This window comes from Elaeis guineensis, chromosome 6, assembly GCF_000442705.2.
Source record: "Elaeis guineensis isolate ETL-2024a chromosome 6, EG11, whole genome shotgun sequence".
NCBI lineage: Eukaryota > Viridiplantae > Streptophyta > Magnoliopsida > Arecales > Arecaceae > Elaeis > Elaeis guineensis.
Window position 1 is genome coordinate 22,371,165 of NC_025998.2, and position 18,666 is coordinate 22,389,830.

General features: G+C 38.2%; 1 long non-coding RNA gene across 1 annotated transcript; it reads right to left on the reverse strand.

The window, feature by feature from the left end:
- Window positions 1–6,533: 6,533 nt before the first annotated feature.
- LOC105032746 (uncharacterized) lies at window positions 6,534–18,550 on the reverse strand. The gene is made up of 4 exons (XR_012142083.1): window positions 18,344–18,550; window positions 18,207–18,255; window positions 15,779–15,913; window positions 6,534–6,756 (listed from the first exon to the last, which is right to left on the reverse strand). It is a non-coding gene; the product is annotated as an uncharacterized lncRNA (long non-coding RNA).
- Window positions 18,551–18,666: the final 116 nt, after the last annotated feature.

Consider the following 18,666-nt stretch of genomic DNA (forward strand, 5'->3'; position numbering starts at 1 on the left):
CGGTGGCTGTGTAGCGATGGTCCAGCAGCGATTCAGATGGAGTGTCCTGAAGATATCTGACGAGGTTCTACTTTTTTCAGTAGTGGATATTAGATTCTGCATGCCCCTATCATGTATGTTACAGAGAGGAGCAATTTGACTCTCTGGAGAACAGTGAGGCACTATATATTTGCCGATAGATCGAACTGTGCGATCAGAGGCATTGGAACGGTCAGCTGGATGACACATGACGGTGCAGTGAGGAGATTAGGAGAGGTCCGATACATACCCAATTTCAGACGGAATCTTATCTCACTTAGTAGACTGATTCGAGAGGCTACAAGATGGTAGTGGTAGAGGAATCCTGAGGGTGCTACGTGGCGATAGGATTGTGCTGGAGGGGAAGAAGGGGAGCAGAGGACATTATTACCTGCGGGGAGTCCAGTGCGAGGTGGAACTTCGGGAGCCAGCGGAGTCCAGAGCGAGATGGAGCTCCAGAGGCGGATCGGGCACGAGACAGGAGACTCGGGAGGACGAGAGGCGACGTCGCAAGATAAGATTCCTATTGTCGCAGGACGATGCCCCGAGCAGGTCTCAGGTCAGGAGGAGCACAACATACGAAGAGATGGGATCGAGCAGCCTGGCTCGACTCCTATGTTTGCCCATCCATGATCAGCAGGCGATTGCCCCAGGGCATAGGGGCGAGGAGATCCAGAAGCTCTCGGAGTTTGGATGAGGCGAATATCGAATCGAGGTAGAGATGTTAGGATTTGATGCCTCAAGATTCAGTCCATATTGAGCCCACAACGAGGTTTCGATGAAAAATGAAGTCAAACAAGATCAAGATCACCCCAAACGGAGCTCGACGGAAAAGATACGAACTTTTGAAGTCGACACAAGATCCGAGATGGCGGAGGACTGCCGGCGGCCGGCGGCGGATGGCGGAGAGGCGGCGGCGTGCGGCCCAGGGGGGCCAACGCGCGGGACATGTGACCCAGGCGCGCAGCCCAGGCGGGCGGGTGGCCCAACCGGGCGCACGGCCCAGGTGCGCGGCCCAGCGAGTGCACGGGCCCGCACGCGGGTGCGGCCCAGGCCCACGCGCATTGGCCGGCCCAGGCCTAGGCCCCTGCCTGGGCCTGTACCCCGATCCGCGTGGACGGGGTCCGGTGGCTGTCGCATGGGCATTTCCCATGCATTTCTCACGGTCCACGGTACTATTTCATGACCGGAGACGATCGGAGGGCCCAGGACATCTGGTCTTGATCCGATGGTCCAGGGGGTTATTTGGCTTTGTTTAGGACTCCTAATCCCTCTCTAATCAGGTTTAAGCCTTTAAATAAGGCTGATCGGTGAAACAGAGAGGAAGTGGTCTGGTTTTGCCGTACGGAGCCATACGGACCCGTGAAGGAGAGAGAGAAAGCGTATGCTCTCAGAGAAGGACAGGAGGCTCCTAGACAGCGGACGCCAGTCACTTCAGGGGTTCAAGGGGTCTTCCAAGAGAGAGAGAGCTTTTGAGAGGAGAACTTCTAGAGAGAGAGAATTGGGTGTACAAGGGTTGAGAGTGAGGTCTTCTCTTGTAAATTTTTTTTTTTATAGTGAAATTTGTATGTTCCGTGGAGGCGAGCCTTTTTGTGGCTAATCCACGAATTTTGATTGTTTTGTTTTATTTCTTCTTTCTTCCTACTGCATCGCGTGGTACTAAAATGATCTTGGAAGGTGTCCTAATCAGATATCCACCCAATATTTCATTTGAAATGAAGTGATTTTAAAATAAATTGATTTTCACAACTTGACCGAACAGCCCTAAGTGACTGGATCATCGTGTGATGGAAGTAGGTTCCATTGGAAGGGAACGATTTCTTGAAGATCTTGTACTGTAGCCAGAAGGTTTCATGGCTTTTGGTGTGATAAAGGCACTTTGACTTCCATCACAAGGGGCACATGGTCAAACGTTTTTTTTTCCCCCGAGAAGTCAGAAGAAGCAAGATGCTTCCCTGTATATATTATATATTATTGTGCATAGGAAACAATGCTATGAACTACAAGTCATCCTTAGCCCAAAGTGATAGTGGGTCCAGTTGAGAGTTAGGAGCTATGAGACTCTTAGCACATGCAATCGTCCACTGAAATCCATTTTGAAGCTGTGGAAGGTATCACCATGTTACAGCAGCAGGCTTTGGTAAAATCATTTGGCATCTTCTAATCCTGGAAAAGATTAAGACCTTTACTTGGTTGTGTTATCATAACAGGATTCTCATTATAGATAATTTTGTCAAAAGAGGGATACCAAGTCCCGCCTCTTGTTAGTTGATGCATTTGGGAGGAGAGAAATAATACAATATTCAGATTTGAAAGATGGGTAAGTCGAGAGGTATCAAAGAAAATAATCTTCTTATTTACAAATTAGACTTCGAGCTCTGATAGGAGGATTTATTTAGACTAGGCTCTGAACTTTAGAGGATTAAACTATGAATACAAGGGATAGCCATAGACTTTGTACTCCCCCTTAGGTCAAGGCTTGTTGAACGGATTGGCTAATACAGAATAGGCGTGGCAAAAATCGATTCGACCCACCAACCCAATCCGCATTCGATCCCTCTTAAATAGGTTTGGATTTAGATTAAACGGATTCGGATCATAAATGGATCAACCTATTTAACCTGTTTATTAATCGGATCGGATTCAGATTTCAGATAGCTGACCCATTTAATCTGTTTAATAAATGAATTGGGTTGGATTGGATCGGGTTATAACTATAAACCCGTTTAACCCGTGATAGTTGGATCCTTTGGGGGCTTTAGGGGTTTCAACTTTCGAGTTCGGTCATTCGGCGGTTTCACTGTTCCATTTTTTCATCCCATCTCATTTTCGACTCTCGATGCTTTAGGGTTTCCTCCTTCAGTCATTCATAGCTCTACTCCTTCGGTGGCCGCTGGTGGATGCTTCCACTTCCTCTGGTGCTTCCACCCTCCCATGATTTCCTTTCTTCTTTGATTTCCTCCTTCGGTCCTTGAGAGGAGGTGCTTCGTCAGCACTCGACTGTTGGCACTTGGCGGATCTACCATCTACATCATTTTTCTCTTTTCTATTTTAGTAATCGATGCCTTCTTCCCCAACAGTCGTTGCCGAGGAGGCTTATGTGGTTGTGCCGCTTAATGCCTTGGCTGCTCAAGATCTAGGATTTTTCTTTCTTTTTCTCTTTTGGTGGCCGGTGCCTTCTTCCCCAACAGTTGTCGCCGAGAGGGCTTGTGCGGTTGTGCCGCTTGATGCTTTGGCCGCTCGAGATCTAGGATTTTTCTCCTTTTTCCTCTTTCGATGGCCGATGCCCTTCCTTCCCTAATGGTCGTCGCTGAGGGAGGTTGGCCCTCGAGATCTTGAATTTTTTCTCCTTTTCCTCCTTCCGTGCTTTCTTAATCATTCCAAGGTATATTTTCTTATTTTTTCTCTTCCATTAATTTTGTATTCTTTTGAGTTTTGATTTCTATTTTTTATACTGAATATCAAAATGTGCAGTATGGCCTATGTGCAGAGGTTTGTTTTAAGGTTTGTGTAGGGAGGCTATGATGATTTTGGAATATCTTTTTACTGATTCAACTGTTTCTAATAGCAATAATCTTAGACGGCCTTATTATACAGGTAACTGATTATTGTTGTTTTGATTTAGTTATAGATAAAATATTAAATCTGAGCCTCCTCTTCCTCTTCTTTTTTTTTGATATTCTAAGTATTTTAAATTTTTTGGTGGTGATGAGATTTGGCTTAGAGTTAATGTTGCATCCTATTTGAATCTTCTGCATGTACTATTGCTGTATCTTTTTTTTTTTTTTATTGAGCAAGTTTTCTCCTCATGCTTTATATTATTTAAAGTGATCATATGTTAAATAGTGGTAGCTTTTGTTCTTCTTCAAGGATAATGTATTTTCAGTTTGAAATGATATATTTTGTCTTGAATTAAACATGCTGACTGTTTGTGAATTGTGATGTTTGTCATATTTAAAAACAGATTAAACGGATTGAATCGGATCAGTTAAATAGGTTGTTCATCTAATAAGCAGATTAGACGATAAACATATTAAATGGGTTGGATCGAATTAGTTAAACAGGTTAACTGTTTAATAAACATGTGAAACGGATCGGATTGGATGATCTGTTTATTAAATAGGTCATGTGAAAATCGGACCTATTTAATAAACAAATCGGATACAGATTTGATATTTTTTGATCCAATCCGCATCTGATTCGATCCGTTTATAATTCGATCCGATCTAATTGCCATCGAGAAGTTGAAGTTGCGGCTACCTTCAAGGGCCTTTAAATGGTCAAATGTTGGTTTGGAAAAGCCCCGTCCTTAAACAGTATGTGAATAGGTTCCCTTTCACCGGTAACCAGAGAATGGTCCGAGTTTTGCTAGGATATTGTGCACGCGATGGGGTTACCATGATGACAAGCCAACCTTCAATTGTGGTTTATAAAGGTCGAGGTCCCCCCTGATGGATGGGGTCGACAAAAGATCAAGAAACAATGAGATACACTCTACCATGTCTGCCTAATAAAAACTTGACACATTAGCTAATAAATTTGACTACTGTCTTAAAGATCGATCATGGTTAATCATGCTTAAAAGAATTAAAAAAAAAAAAAAAAAAAATCATGGAAGATTGGGAGAGACCTTCCACCCTCCATCACATCGTAGTATTAGCTTCTCTAGGGAGCTCCACATTGACGACCTGAAGCCAGAGGAGTGCAATGTGGCCTGCATCTCTCTGCTTCTGCCACATCCGATACTCCCAAGGGTGACCAAGTGCATAGCTTGGAGGATTTCATGGTGGCGATAGCCTGCTGTAGGGTTAGCGGGATGATTCGAAGGAAGTCGAGGCCTCGAGTCCAGGTCGATGTCCGGCTTTAGTTGCATCATGTTTTACCACCCTTTTTGAAGGGCATTCGATATAATCTCGTTGTCCAGAGGTTTTGACCTATCTGGGCTATTTGAGGAGAGAGGGAAGGAGGCCAGGCTTATCTCAGGAGCTACGTCAAAGATTATATTGAAATTGGAGGAGATTGCCAACGTGGTGAGGTTCACGGTGAGCAAGAAAGATTCGGCCTACATTATCCAATTTTAAATTAAATTAAACAAGCCGCGTGATTAATCTAGTAGGCTTTGGGGCACGTGCTCAAATCGCAGAAGTCAACTCTAATGAAGATAATTTAGCCTTTCATAATCTCAAAAGATCAGTATTATCACGCCGCATGATTTCATGTTGACATCAATTTTTATGGAATAAATTTTTTTACGAAACTCTCACCTTGACAAACGGACAACAACTCATCATTTATAAATCACTAAAAAATATTTTTTTGATTTAAATATATAAATGATTTACATTCAATATACTTTAATGTTCTAAAAATAATAAAGAGTATATAGCTTTTATAGACTCAACAATGATGTTTATATCATTATCAAAATAGTTGTCTAACATTTCAAGTTGATTGAATTAAGATCTTGAATAAAGATAAATTAACAATGTGACTTGGCTTTATTTTTTGACTTTTGATTCAACAGAGTCACAAAAGACTCGACAAGTTTCAGCCAAATTTTGATCATTCCTTAATTGATTTTTTGAGTGTGTATCTTTCTAATTATGTGAAATTGCACGAGTACTATTGCAAAATCATCTGCTTACGTATCGTTATAAACTCTTCTTTTTACATATCTACTAATTAAAAATATTTTAATTGTTTCAATTTTAAACCACACATTTTTTTAATGACATCAAACGGCATAGAAATATTTGTGTGTGTGCGTGCATGTTTTACAAGTGTTTTATGAATGTATACATGCAATAGCAACTTCGTAAAGTTGCATGGACAACATATTATTCAATGCCATCAAAATCTAGACATTTAGGTGGACAGATCCAAGTGTCTTAAATGCATCCAAAAGCATCGAAAAGCTCCAATATCATGTTAACATCCTCTCTAAAAACCTGGGCATTTTAGATGAATAGATCCAAAAGTGATAAGCACCGAAAAAATTCTTAACCTATCCAATATACATCTATTATTCCTGAGCTATATATTTTGGCTGTAGCTCAATGCCATCTCATAGAAACCGTAGCCAATCATGTGTTTAGAGTCATGATGAAAAAAACACAATAATTTTCTTAACCTATAATATGCGGTTCGCCAATCGAGTCTATTGATCTCCAACCGGAGCTTATTAAGACAATTTCTTATTACCCTGAGTGAAATTAATACTTCATACCTCCACAACAATGGCTACTGTTTTCCTGGCAACTGTGGGACCATATAGAGCCTGCCTGCCTGCTGCAGCAGGGCAGCTGCATCACTTTATGGATCACATGACTCTCTGTCAAAGACTACCATAGCTGATCAGGCAGGAAATGTCTTTCCAAATTTTACAGCACTTTAACAAGCATTTCTATGAAATGTTGTGTGCATTTAAATCTCTTGATGTATAGGTGGCAAATTCCCAGCACAAAGGGCAGTAAAGACTAAAGAACAGCAGCAGAAACACAATATCCTCCAACATATGAAGACCACAGAAGTACTCTTAATTGCTCAGCTAATATAATATGCTCCAATGTCTCTAGATCTTTCATAATAGTCAAGAAGCAATTTAAATCATCAAGTTTGAGCCTACACAGGCAGCAGGCAACCCCAAAAGGGTAACATGGTTTTCTCATGCTCTACATCCAACCAGAAATGATGTGATTTTATTACTCCTGCAGCAGCCAGGACATCAAGCACAACTCCCTGCACCAAAGAACGTCAAACATGAGTAACAGTGCTGGACTGTGATATGTGGTAAGATGCAGGAAATAGGAAGCAACACTGAAATGAGAATATATGATGTCTTGTTTGTATTGCAAGCAAATATCTGCAAGAAACACAATAAGCAAGGATGGCAGAGATGGTTAGAACACCATTCAATTCAGATAACACCAACACCTCAGAAGTACCACCATCTTTATGATAAACAGAAAAAGGACCTGAAAAGAAAAAAAGGGAAAAGGCTTTGATTTGAGATAAGTCCAATTTGAAATAGTTAGTCAAATCAAGTCTAATATATGACCCATAGTTGTACTGTACAGGCACACGAAAGGCTAGGTGGTGGTTAAAAAGTCATAAAATTTTCCATAATTACCCTGTTCAGGAATTTACTACAATTAAGATGAATGATAATTAAAACCGAAGAGATATGAAGAATAACCGGGACAATCATTAAGCCAGTTTGACACCTAATAATGCCATTGCCACTACAGATTCCATATAAAGTCTATCTGCAACTGCCGTGCAATTCTGAGAGGAAGATTGGGGGTATAAAAGAAAGCTAGAAGGCCTTTATGACAGATCTCATATAATATCTCCAAAAAAAAAATCCAACATAATACCTATAAAAAAGCCAGCCCAACTGCTAAAAATTGTAAACGAGGTACCCAGAATAACAACAGTAAGCTCCAGATTGACAATCATTTCACCAAATATTGAACTTGCAGACTGTCATTTCCCCATGTCAATCTGATAAGTAAATTAAGGTCTACATTATCTGTTACCAGTTATTTAAAAGTTATTTAACTGTTTTGCATCACAAATAGCATTGTATTTCTTTGAAGATTTATTCTGTTGTGCATAAAATTGGAAAATTAGATAAGAAAGAGATTGTTCACATGATTAGGGAGAACATATTTAATTTTCAAAGCACTAGAACTTAGAGATTCAAGATCTTTGAGAGAATGTTGGGTGCAGGAATCAGTTTGCGAACACAACCCAAGCATCTTTAGAGCATTCCAAAAGGTTAATCTACCATATATCAATAATTTGATCCGCTTGCACCTATCATGTATCAATGATTGGATGCTCTTGCACCTCTCATATATCAATGATTGGATCCTCTTGCACTTGTACACTGCAGACAGTCACTCCAGGAAATTATATGCTACCAAAGATGCAAAAATCGAAAAATCTCAAGTCCCATCAGGAGCAAAAGGCATCACATTGGGTGCTGACGAGGGAGTCATACATGCTATGGGTTGGGTTAGAAAAGTTGCTGTCACATTAGTAGAATGATGATTTGCAAAATTTGGTTAATGTCCATACAAAAGGTAAAGCATGAGCCATGAAGCACATGCAAGCATAAAAACAACTGCTTTCTAGAGCACAATCTGCCTATTCTTTACACCGCCAAAGCCCAACTTCTTGAACACTCCAAGAAGTCGCCTATTTGTTCGAGATTAGCAACTTCTTTTACTGGTATTCATTTTCTACTAAACTACATCACAAGTCACCACTCGAACATAAAGACACAAACAAGCGGCCCTTATTCAAGGATAAGTTTATTCCAATTCCTTGGAACAGTCATTCCAAGAATAACCAAGTTTTTGGGAATAACCTTCTCTCTCATTCTTGCTTCTTAAACCCACTTTGCAGGGGGGATCTATTTCAGGCTTTACTTTTGGTTTATTGAGGTGTAGCCTTCATGCATCAATCCTATAGTAAATTTATGTTTTATTTAATTTATTTAATTCTGTGCTTTATTTAATTTAAATGATTGTTTGGCTCAAGATTTGTCATACCAGTCAGCACCATAATATATTGGGTGTACTATACCGATACCCAACTAGTATATAATCTTGTACCGTATCGACACTCGGAACATTTTACAATCTCCTTCATACTAACATTATAATAGGATGATATCAGTATGGGGTCCAATATTGTGACAGCTTCTTATTTCTATCTTTATCTATCTATGATATGTGGAATGACTCTAAGTTAGGGATGGTGGTCAGATGGATTTTTCGGGGTACTCGATTCATCCCAAATCCTAATATGATCCGTTTAGCAATATCCTATAGTATTTGGTATTTAAAATTAAAATCCGAATGAATTTAGGTTGGGTTTGAGATTTACCCCTCGATACCCACTACCCGAACCCCCTTATTTATAGATACCAACACAAAACCCTAGCCATCATCCAAGCTTCCCTATTTGGCCGCTCCAAGCCTCCCACTCGATGGAGACTGAGCACAGAAAAACCAAAGGAAAAATCGGGGGAAAACATAGGAAAAAATCAATGAAAACAAATGAAAGATGGGAAAAAACATACAAGATAAGACCTGTTTCCACATGATGGATCATTTTTTCCCTTTCGCTTGTTTTTCTTTTCATGTCATTCTCTTTTTCAAAGATCTGTGGGGATGGAGAGCACCTAAGAGAGATCAGAGGGGTTCCTTAGGTTCTTGTTGGGGTTTTTTGGTCATGGATATGGGATTCTGTGCTGGCATTGTGGTTGGTCCCTTGAGGCTTTGAGAGCTTAATCCTGGTAGAAGCATGATGGGTTTGGGGATTTTTTATCGAAAGGATTCTTCTTTGGAGGGAGATTGGAGGGATTTCTTAGGTTCCGATAAGGCTGAGCATGGGTCAGATTGGATTGGATTAAGAGAAAAATTTAACCCGACTGAGCTCAATCGGATTGAAGAAAATCCAATCCGCTGCCAACCGTTTATCATATATAAACCATTTAAAACCGAAGTTAACGGTTTGTAGCAGGTTCGGATGGGTTGTGTCGATTTGGACTTCAATGTTGATCTAATGTTGATTTTAAACATCACAAACCAATACACCATTCAATTCATATAGAAATTAGGATATAATAATTTCATAACATCCATAAGTTAGTATACAATATGTCATAATTGTTATTTTTCAATTCTTCAAATAGCCTAAGTATTGAAAATACTATATCGGTCGATCGGATTCGATTTCATACAAATTAAAAATGCACAAACCGAACCCGACCATAATTAACCGAATTTTTTACGAATCACAACCTGCTTCAACCAGATTCAAGTTCGGTTTCATATAGGTCGAATTGGGTGGGTTTCTTCGAGTTTCGATTATTTGCTCAGCCCTAAGTTCCGACTGGGATTTTTCTCAAGGAGATGGAATTTTGTACCAGTTGTGGCAGTGTGAGTTGGTCCCTTGAGGTTTTGAGAGCTTAATCTTGGTAGAAGGCATGATATTTTGTAGGGTTTGGGGATTTTTGATTGAAAGGATCCTTCTTTGGCTATAAATTTTCAATTTAAAGTTCTATTCTCATGATACCAAATCCATGGTGTGAGACTTGGACTAGGCTAAGTTCCCCCTTTCTGAACTGTCATGTAAATGCATGAACAAAGCCTTTCTCATGCTATTCAATTTCAAGGGCCAATGTGTGTCATGGTAGCTTGCATCGGCCACCATAGAATGAGAGAGAGGCTTGTGGTTTAACATGTCCTTTTTCCTTACTTTTTGAACATTAGGTTTGTGAGATAGGAGGTGGTCTAGTTGTTTTGATAGGAGGTGGGTTTGCGTACCCGAATAACCCGTCCCAAATAAAAGGTAACCTGCTAGGGTTGGGTACCCGACGGGTATACCAATTTTTAATGGGATGGGTTTGGGATTCTTTATTAATTTTGTAATTGGATTTGGGATGGGTTTGGGTAGTAAGATTTTAATCGGGTTCAGATACAGGTAGGACAAATTTTGTGGGTACCCTACGCGTTGCCATCCCTACTCTAAGTCAACAATAGCTTTGCTTGTTGAAAAAAGTAGATATACATAAAGAGAGCCTTATTCCAAAAGAAAAATTATACTAGCCTCAGATGAGGTATCCCAAGAATAATCAAGTTTGATTTGAATAATTCCTCCCATATTCCTACTTTTTAACTCGCCTAGCAAGAGTTAAGAATATACCAAGCCTTCCGCTTTACTCCCAAGCCAAAGACAGCTGTAAGGCATCAATTAGGTACATTTTTTTTATAATATGAATCATCTGTTTAGCTGCAATCCTGTGCTTTAACTTATTATGCATATATTTTCCAAAATTCAGCCGCTAGATTTTTTTTTAAGAAAAAATAATCAGAATAACTATTCCTCCGTTTTGTTTTCTTAAAGTCGACTGGTGGGAATAAGGCTTATACCAAGCTCAATTCCATCTTTATTATTCCCAAGCCAAACACTGCCATAATGCATCAACCAATTGCACAAACCATGCATAAATTAATTTCAACTTATTAACAATGGTCTCTCAGTGCGTTTTTTAATTTAGATCATATTTGGTTTAGGGAAAGAAAAAAGTAGAAAAGGAATAGTTATTCCTCTTGGACTAGTTATTTGACATTAGTCTATTTTGTGTGCCTAAAAATTATGGAATAACCCTAGATTGCATCTCCATTCATAGAGAATGATGGGTCTAAGATAAAAGAATAACATATTCGAAATAAAGCTATTCCATTCCGTATAGTAGTTAATGCCTGGATAGACATGTTTTTAACTTTCCTGGTTTATTCATGCCTTCAAACCCAGCTACCAAGCTTTTATTTTTGAACCAAGTATACACTTAATACATCGATCATGGCATACTTTTGTGCTTTATTAATTTGAATGGATCAATATGGTCTAATTTTGCAATTTATTACCAAGAATGAAGTTACTCCATCCTCCTAAGTAGTTAATGTATGAGTGAATAGGTTTGACTAAAATAGTGTGATGAGGGCGAGCATTGTTGGACCATCGAACACGGGAGGGTGGGCAGGGGGAGAGAGAGAGAGGGGTGGTAGAGTAAGCGATCGACTAGGAGTAACAGCGAAAAAAGAGAGCGGAAGTGGGGTAGGGGGTGGCCACTGACTTGAAGAGGGATGCAGAGAGAGAAAGAAGAGAGCCAAGGAGAAGGTAATAATAGCCCACTAGAGATGAAAGCAAAGAGAGAGGAAGAGAACCATGGCGGTGAAGGTGACGGAGCACAAAGGTGGTTAGTGGCATCAATGATTGGAGGGGAGATAGCCCTAATTCAAAAAAGGGAAGTATAATTTGGGCCATGTTAAAAAAGGTGAGAGGGAAGTATGCATGTCCGCACACACACACACAACTCAAGTCGAGTCAAAAAAGTAAAAGCTTGAGCCTAGCCTAATCTTAATTGGCTTGAGAAGTTGGGACTCGGCCGGGCCCATTAGGTTGAAAATGTAAGCCCAAGCTTGGCAAAAATTGGGCCAATCAGTGCTGAGTTGGGTGGGCCACCTCATTTTGCTTAGGCCTAGTTGCTTCATGAATAAACATGTTTGACTGAAATAACTATTCCTTCTTATTCCTCCTATAATATTGAAGCAAAGACAACCTTTATGCATTAGTCATGGCAAAGTTCTATGCTTTCTAGTGGTCTAACACCATGCTTTATATAATTTAGCTTGCTTTTGGTTTGAGTAAGAAAAAAGTGGAATTGAATAACCTCTTGGAATAGTTACTCCACAAGTTATTCTTATATTTGTTTGGTTCAAGTTTCTTGGAAAATACTATGCTAAGGGTGTTTTTGTCAATAGACAAAAGGAGGAAAAAGACAAATGGGCCCCTATTGTATGAAAAAAGTTATTCCAACTCTCAGAAGTTTTTGCTTTTTCAAAGCTTGCTTAGCCAAGCTGATCTCAAGCCCTATCCCTACTTCATTCTTGAGACAAATACAACCCAAATTTATCAGCCTCCATGTATATTTATATGTAATTTTCCTGCATCAATCATGGCAATTTTGTGGTTTACTTGATTTAGACCATAATTGCCAAAAGGGGGAGGGAAAGCAGTATGTAAATGGAAACATGAAATGATGGTTAAAAATCTCTTATCGAGAGAAACAAGATATGGCATTATAAAGCACACAAAAATTCATAAAACTTATGAAAAACTATGAAGAATTATGGGAACAATTGAGAAACCAATTTGCAATGGTTTTCATTGATTCTGTAAGTAAACCAAATTAGCATATTATCAAACTATTATTAAGCCAATATGGGCTCGCTCAATTTAAAATTAATTTTCATTTAGCAACATACTAGTGTAGAAAAGCCTAATATTTCTATAATTATCTTCCGCTCCATCTATAAGGTAAACGAGAGAGGAGGGATTGAGAGTAGGGATAGAGAGAGAGGGCCATCATGCCTCCCTTGCCTTTTCTCAAGAATGATGCTCCAAATCCTAAGGTAAAAATGAAAGGAAAGATGGAGTGGAAGTTGATCAATAGTGAAGAGTAGCTAGTCTTATCTACAGATCTCTCTTCCCATGTGACAAGTGAATTGAACTTTCTTCCAAATGCAATCCTTGAGAAACTCTACTTGGTCCAGAATTGCATTTGCTAGCAACCATGACTAAAGACTAATTCGGTGTGGGAATAAGGCAAAGGTAGAACAAGAATAGTTATTCCACAAGTTATTCCTATTTTTCTTGGGCTAAAATTTCTGGAACTCTAAGTTGGGGTATCTTGTTTTGTAGGAAAAGGTGTATAATGATCAAATCAAAAAGAGAAGTACGCAATTCCTTCAATCTACTCAACTCGGATCTTTCCAAAAAAAAAAAGTAAAATAATAGTGAAAAGTAATCTTTAGACCATTTTTTCTTTTATTAATAGCATAATTAAAATCATTATACAAGCTCTATATTTATACTAGTAACATCCACCATTTTGGATCTAGGTCGGTTTCCTCTTCTAGTTAAAAGATGACAGAATTTTTCTAAAATAGTAAACAATTTATATTAGTAAATATGTTCAGGAGTTGGATCTAGACTACTATATCAACTTTTCCTCCCAGATGAGAAGATACATCCAGCCAGACTTACCTTAAAGGAAAGTTTTACTTTGACTGGCTTATTTCAGGGTCTAAACATCATCGTATCCCCATGTTAGTGTGACAAACCCCTTGGGGATAGCCACATACGTGTCGATCTCAAAAAGTTAATTTTCAAAAAAAAAAAAAAAAAAAGCGCATTGGAACTAGATGACATGCACAATTCAGCCTCCAATGTGGTAGTTCTTGCTCCAGAACCCCTGCATAAACCTATCAGAGATGGCAAAAGTTTTCCGCAGCAAGTCTAGTGATCCTCTTAGATCATGATTAGCTGAAATTTCAAGAATAACTATAGGCTAAGGGTATTTTGGACCTTCAAAAAAAGAATATAGGAATAACAAGGGTCTTACTCCATGAATAAAGTTATTCCATCCCTTAAAATAGTTATTGCACTAACATGCTAACTTTGGCAAGAATAAGTGTTCCTCCTTTATTTGCATTTTTTTTGAAAGGAATAGCGCTTTTTTATTTCTCCTGAACCAAATACAATCATAATTCATAAAATCACAATATAGTTCGGTACTTTATTTAGTTTTAGTGGATCAAAGATTATTCAATCATTGCTTTATATAATTTAGACTTTGGTTCAAGAATATGATAAAAATAATTATTGTGCAATTAATTCCTATTGTTGCTGGCTAAAATTTTAAATTAAGATGAGGTCGTTTTTGTCATGAAGAAAAAGTAGGAACAAGAGAAGGCCTTGTTGCTCTAATGAAGTTTCCCTTAGAATAGCATGTCTAATTGGATTAGTTATTCCTTGCTTGTTTTTGTATATTTCTTTGTAGCAGGAATAAGGCTTATCCAACCTCTATTCCTCCTTTATTCTTCTGAAGTCAAGCATAACCTTAATGCATTGACTATGATGCAGATCTATGCTTTAATTAATTTTTAATTTACAGTCATGGTCTAACTTTATGATTTTTTTAATTTACATAAATTTTTTTTGAGAACAATAAAAAGTGAAATATGAATATTATTATACAAGTTATTCCTATGTTATTTGTCTTAGACTTTGAAATAACTGGAGGCATCTCTGACTTGAGGAGATATTTTTGACTTCAAGAGCTAGACTAAAGGGTTATGATCACTTAATTGTTTGTTTAATAAATAGTATTATTGTAAGCATAGTATTCTATACCGGCTCGAACCAGCCAGTACACCCTGTACCGTACCGTACTGACTAGGAACCGATTCTGTTCAGACTGATTTTTCAAAAAATGATCTGAAACAAACTGAACCACGTGGTACAGGCCGGTACGGTATAGTACAAGGCCAGTATGGTGCAGTATAGTTTGATTTTCTCTTTTTTTGGGGAGGGGGCGTTGGATGGGATTTTTTGGGTCGGTACAGTGGTACGGCTTTTTTTTTGGCCCATTGGATGGAATTTTTTTTTTGAATTTTTTATTATCCGTATGGGCCGGTACAGTACCATTCCGACCGGCAACCAGCACGAGGTCCGGTATCGGTATTTAAAATCTTGGTTGTAAGTTTGGCAATATATACTGTCAACTTTTTATTTATAGTGCCTTAACCATGGTTTTCAGCTCCAAGAAATGTTCCCAAGCTGATCTCAAAAGAACAACGTAGGTTCCAAAAAATTCATCAATACAAGCGGTGGTGATAGCTTGCTGGCATGGCTCTTGCCTAAAATTTTAATCTTTTATAATAAGTCAATATAGCAAAGCTTAATCTAAAACTCTAAACTTCAATCAGATGTTCTTCGTTGCCCCGAATGTTAGAAGAAATTTTAGGGCATGCTCAAGCTATTAAAGATGGGGCTTCAGAACTGCAATGACTAAGAAATGCTATCGAGTATAGTTATCCTCATTGTCTGCTTTCGAGATTTCGAGTACTCAGGTAATTTATCAAAAGTAAGCCTAAAACAACTTCCCTTTACAAACACTGGACACCCAACTAAGATATCGCACATGCATTATGCTTTTGGGACCACATTTTAAAACCACATTCTAGAACACTTGGATTTTACCTTCTATCTGTTGCAGTTTTCTGTACCATTTCTTCAAAGTTAGCTTTCCAAGCAAAAGTGGTGAATTAGCATCATAATTAATTCGAAATTAACAGCACAATAAAGCTAGAAGAAATTGACGGAAATAGATCATTGCCTGTCAGTAGGATGGTTGAAGGCCGGAGGAAGTTGAACAAATTGACAGCTGCTGGCTGTGCCGTTGAAAGAAGGGGTGAAATGCATGAATCCCATCAATATACAAGGGTGTCTGCATCTCAATCAATCGCGAGACCTGCACAATGAATCCATTAACATGATTATAATAATGAATTTACATTGAAGGCACAGATATGAACAATACTGACAGTCAATATTGAGTGGTGCTATAACACAGTTACACTGAGAGTAATCTGACTTAAATGCCAGTGTTATAACTGACTTAAGAAGTCTTTTTTGTTAAAAAAAAAAAACATTGCATGAACAGTCTTTACACCTTTTCTCAGCTTATTAATCGAGCCAGCTCCCCATAAGTTATTAGTTCAAATTAGTATTAGAAAGTCATGTGGCCACTGTAGATGACAAAACACTTCAAAGGAAAGATATAAGCTATTGACACCAATAAAACCATTCTCACGATAATTATCAACTCAGGTAACAGCTCTTATCTCCCTCAGTAAGCTTTTTCTTTATTTAAGTAAAACATAGCTAAATTATTAAAGAAAAGGACAGAATTGAAAAAAAATAGAAACAAAGTTACATCAGAGTGTCAATCAAACAATAGACCAAACAAAATATGATCCAACCAAACATGCTTGGTTTAGATGGTTGTACCATGATCAGGAGTTAAATTCCTTCTGTGTTTTCCTTGTGGTGATAGAAAGTGCCATGGGATGTAAACGAGATGGCGTTACCCAGCATAGCCTTGCATTGTGAGCCACTTGCACCCAACTCAAGGGAATGAAGAAGACCATACTGATTACTGAGAATAGATATCTATGGCACTATAAAATATGTACTATTGTGCAAAAAATGAAATATAATTTTTGATTTTTGATTGATCAGAGTGTCAATCGACAGTGGACAAACAAAAAAATTATGATCCAACCTACCATGCTTGGTTTAGATGGCTGTACCATGATCAGCAGTTAAATTCCTTCTATGTTTTCATTGTGGTGATAGAAAGGACTATGGGATGTAAAGGAGATAGCATTAACAAGCATAGAGTCTTGCATTGTGAGCCACTAACATCCAACTCAAGGGAATGAAGACCACACTGAGAATAGATAAAAGATATAAGAATGTGCTAAAAATGAAATTAAACTTTTGTTTTGAGATTGATAGCATAACAAAATTAGCAATCAAGTTTTAAGTCCAATATTGACTCATTTAAGCTTATTTATTTTTTTTAATCAATTTAATGTAAAAAATACTTAAATCTTATAAGTTACAAATTTTGAACATATTTTTGAATCTGTATAAAATAAAATAGAAAAAAAAATATTTACTCATCTGAAAGCAACCACATCTGAAAGCTTTCACTTCAAAATTATCTCAAATTGATGTGCTTCCATCAATAATTCAACATTAATATTCTCGTGAATCCAAATAGATAACGAAATAATTTTTTAGAATGAAGTATTGAAGTCTAAATGACATCGTCCCAAAATAAAAATGAGTTTGTAAAATTTTGCATCAATCAAATTTGATTTCATACAGATTAAAAATATAAAAACAGAACCCAATCGTAAATAATTGATTTTTTAAAAATCTCAATCTAATTTCATTCGATTTATATCTTTCAACTGACTTAAACCGATATTTATTGAATTAGATTAGATGAATTTCTTCGGATTTTGATTACTTGATCAGCCCTGGACGGCGGTAAGCAATTTCGATCCAAGATCAGGAGGATTACTTACCCCTAAACTCCAAACTTATAGAGAGGGTGAGTAGGAGCGCCCCATATTTGGTGTCTCCATGCATAAATTCTATTCAAAGAAAAGAGAATGAAAGAGGGAGAGAGAAGGGACCTGAAAGGTGGGGAGTTCGTAGCGTGAGAGGGGTGAGGCAAAAATGGCAACCTGAGACGGTGGGAGTAGATGGAGATTGGAGGGGCGAGGTCAGGTCGAGAGGGCAGTGGGGTCGAGCGGGTCGATCGAGACGAGAGATGAAACTCACGGAGCTTCCGTTGGCTCGCTTCCACACACTCCAGCATAAATTTGAAAAATGGGTAATCAGCATACGGTTATTATTTGTAGGACTTCCCATGGATTGGATTGACACCAAAAGCTTTTATATTTACATGAATTCTCAGCTGGGAGAATTGAACATCATTACCATGTGTTTTCCCCTATCGAATCAGTAACTTGACAACTGCCAGTTCATATTAATAACCCTCATCAGCGTTTAGCAGTCCTTTCAATGAACAAATACGACAAACAGTTAACCTGTTCAACTAATTTGACACCTCAAAACTGTTCATATGTTACAAGACATGTAACTGTTGGTTAGTTCTTAAAACAATGACATTATGAAGCAGTTGCTCAGAAAAAGTACTAGGCTCATTGCATTGCAGAGCAGCCAACCTGAAAATTGAGCTTTCACTTCGATTCCTTTCAGTTTTTACGAAAACACCTACAAAGTCCCAAGTCATATATGAGCTCCAGAAAGAGGGTAGGCATCACTCATTTGACAGCATTACCAGATTCTGGAAAGGACTTACAGTGCTTTTGTCTCAATAAAGAAAAGGCTATCCTGTCTCCTCTCTCCAATATGATTTAAACTGATCTTCATTAATTAGACTTGGAAGATTTCAGCTTCTTTTTAGAACGTGGATTTTCAGCATTGGCAATATATGACTCAGCATTGACATTTTCACGGGCTTCCTGCTTCTTAAACTCCTTTGCCTTCTTCTGCAATAAAAAGCATGTGAAACACCTTATTATATGATAAGCATGCCAAAATTTAGCTCATTTTAATCGAAATATATGGTAATATGTGCCCTAGAACGTCCAAAACATGAAAATGTCAAAAACCCTGAACCAT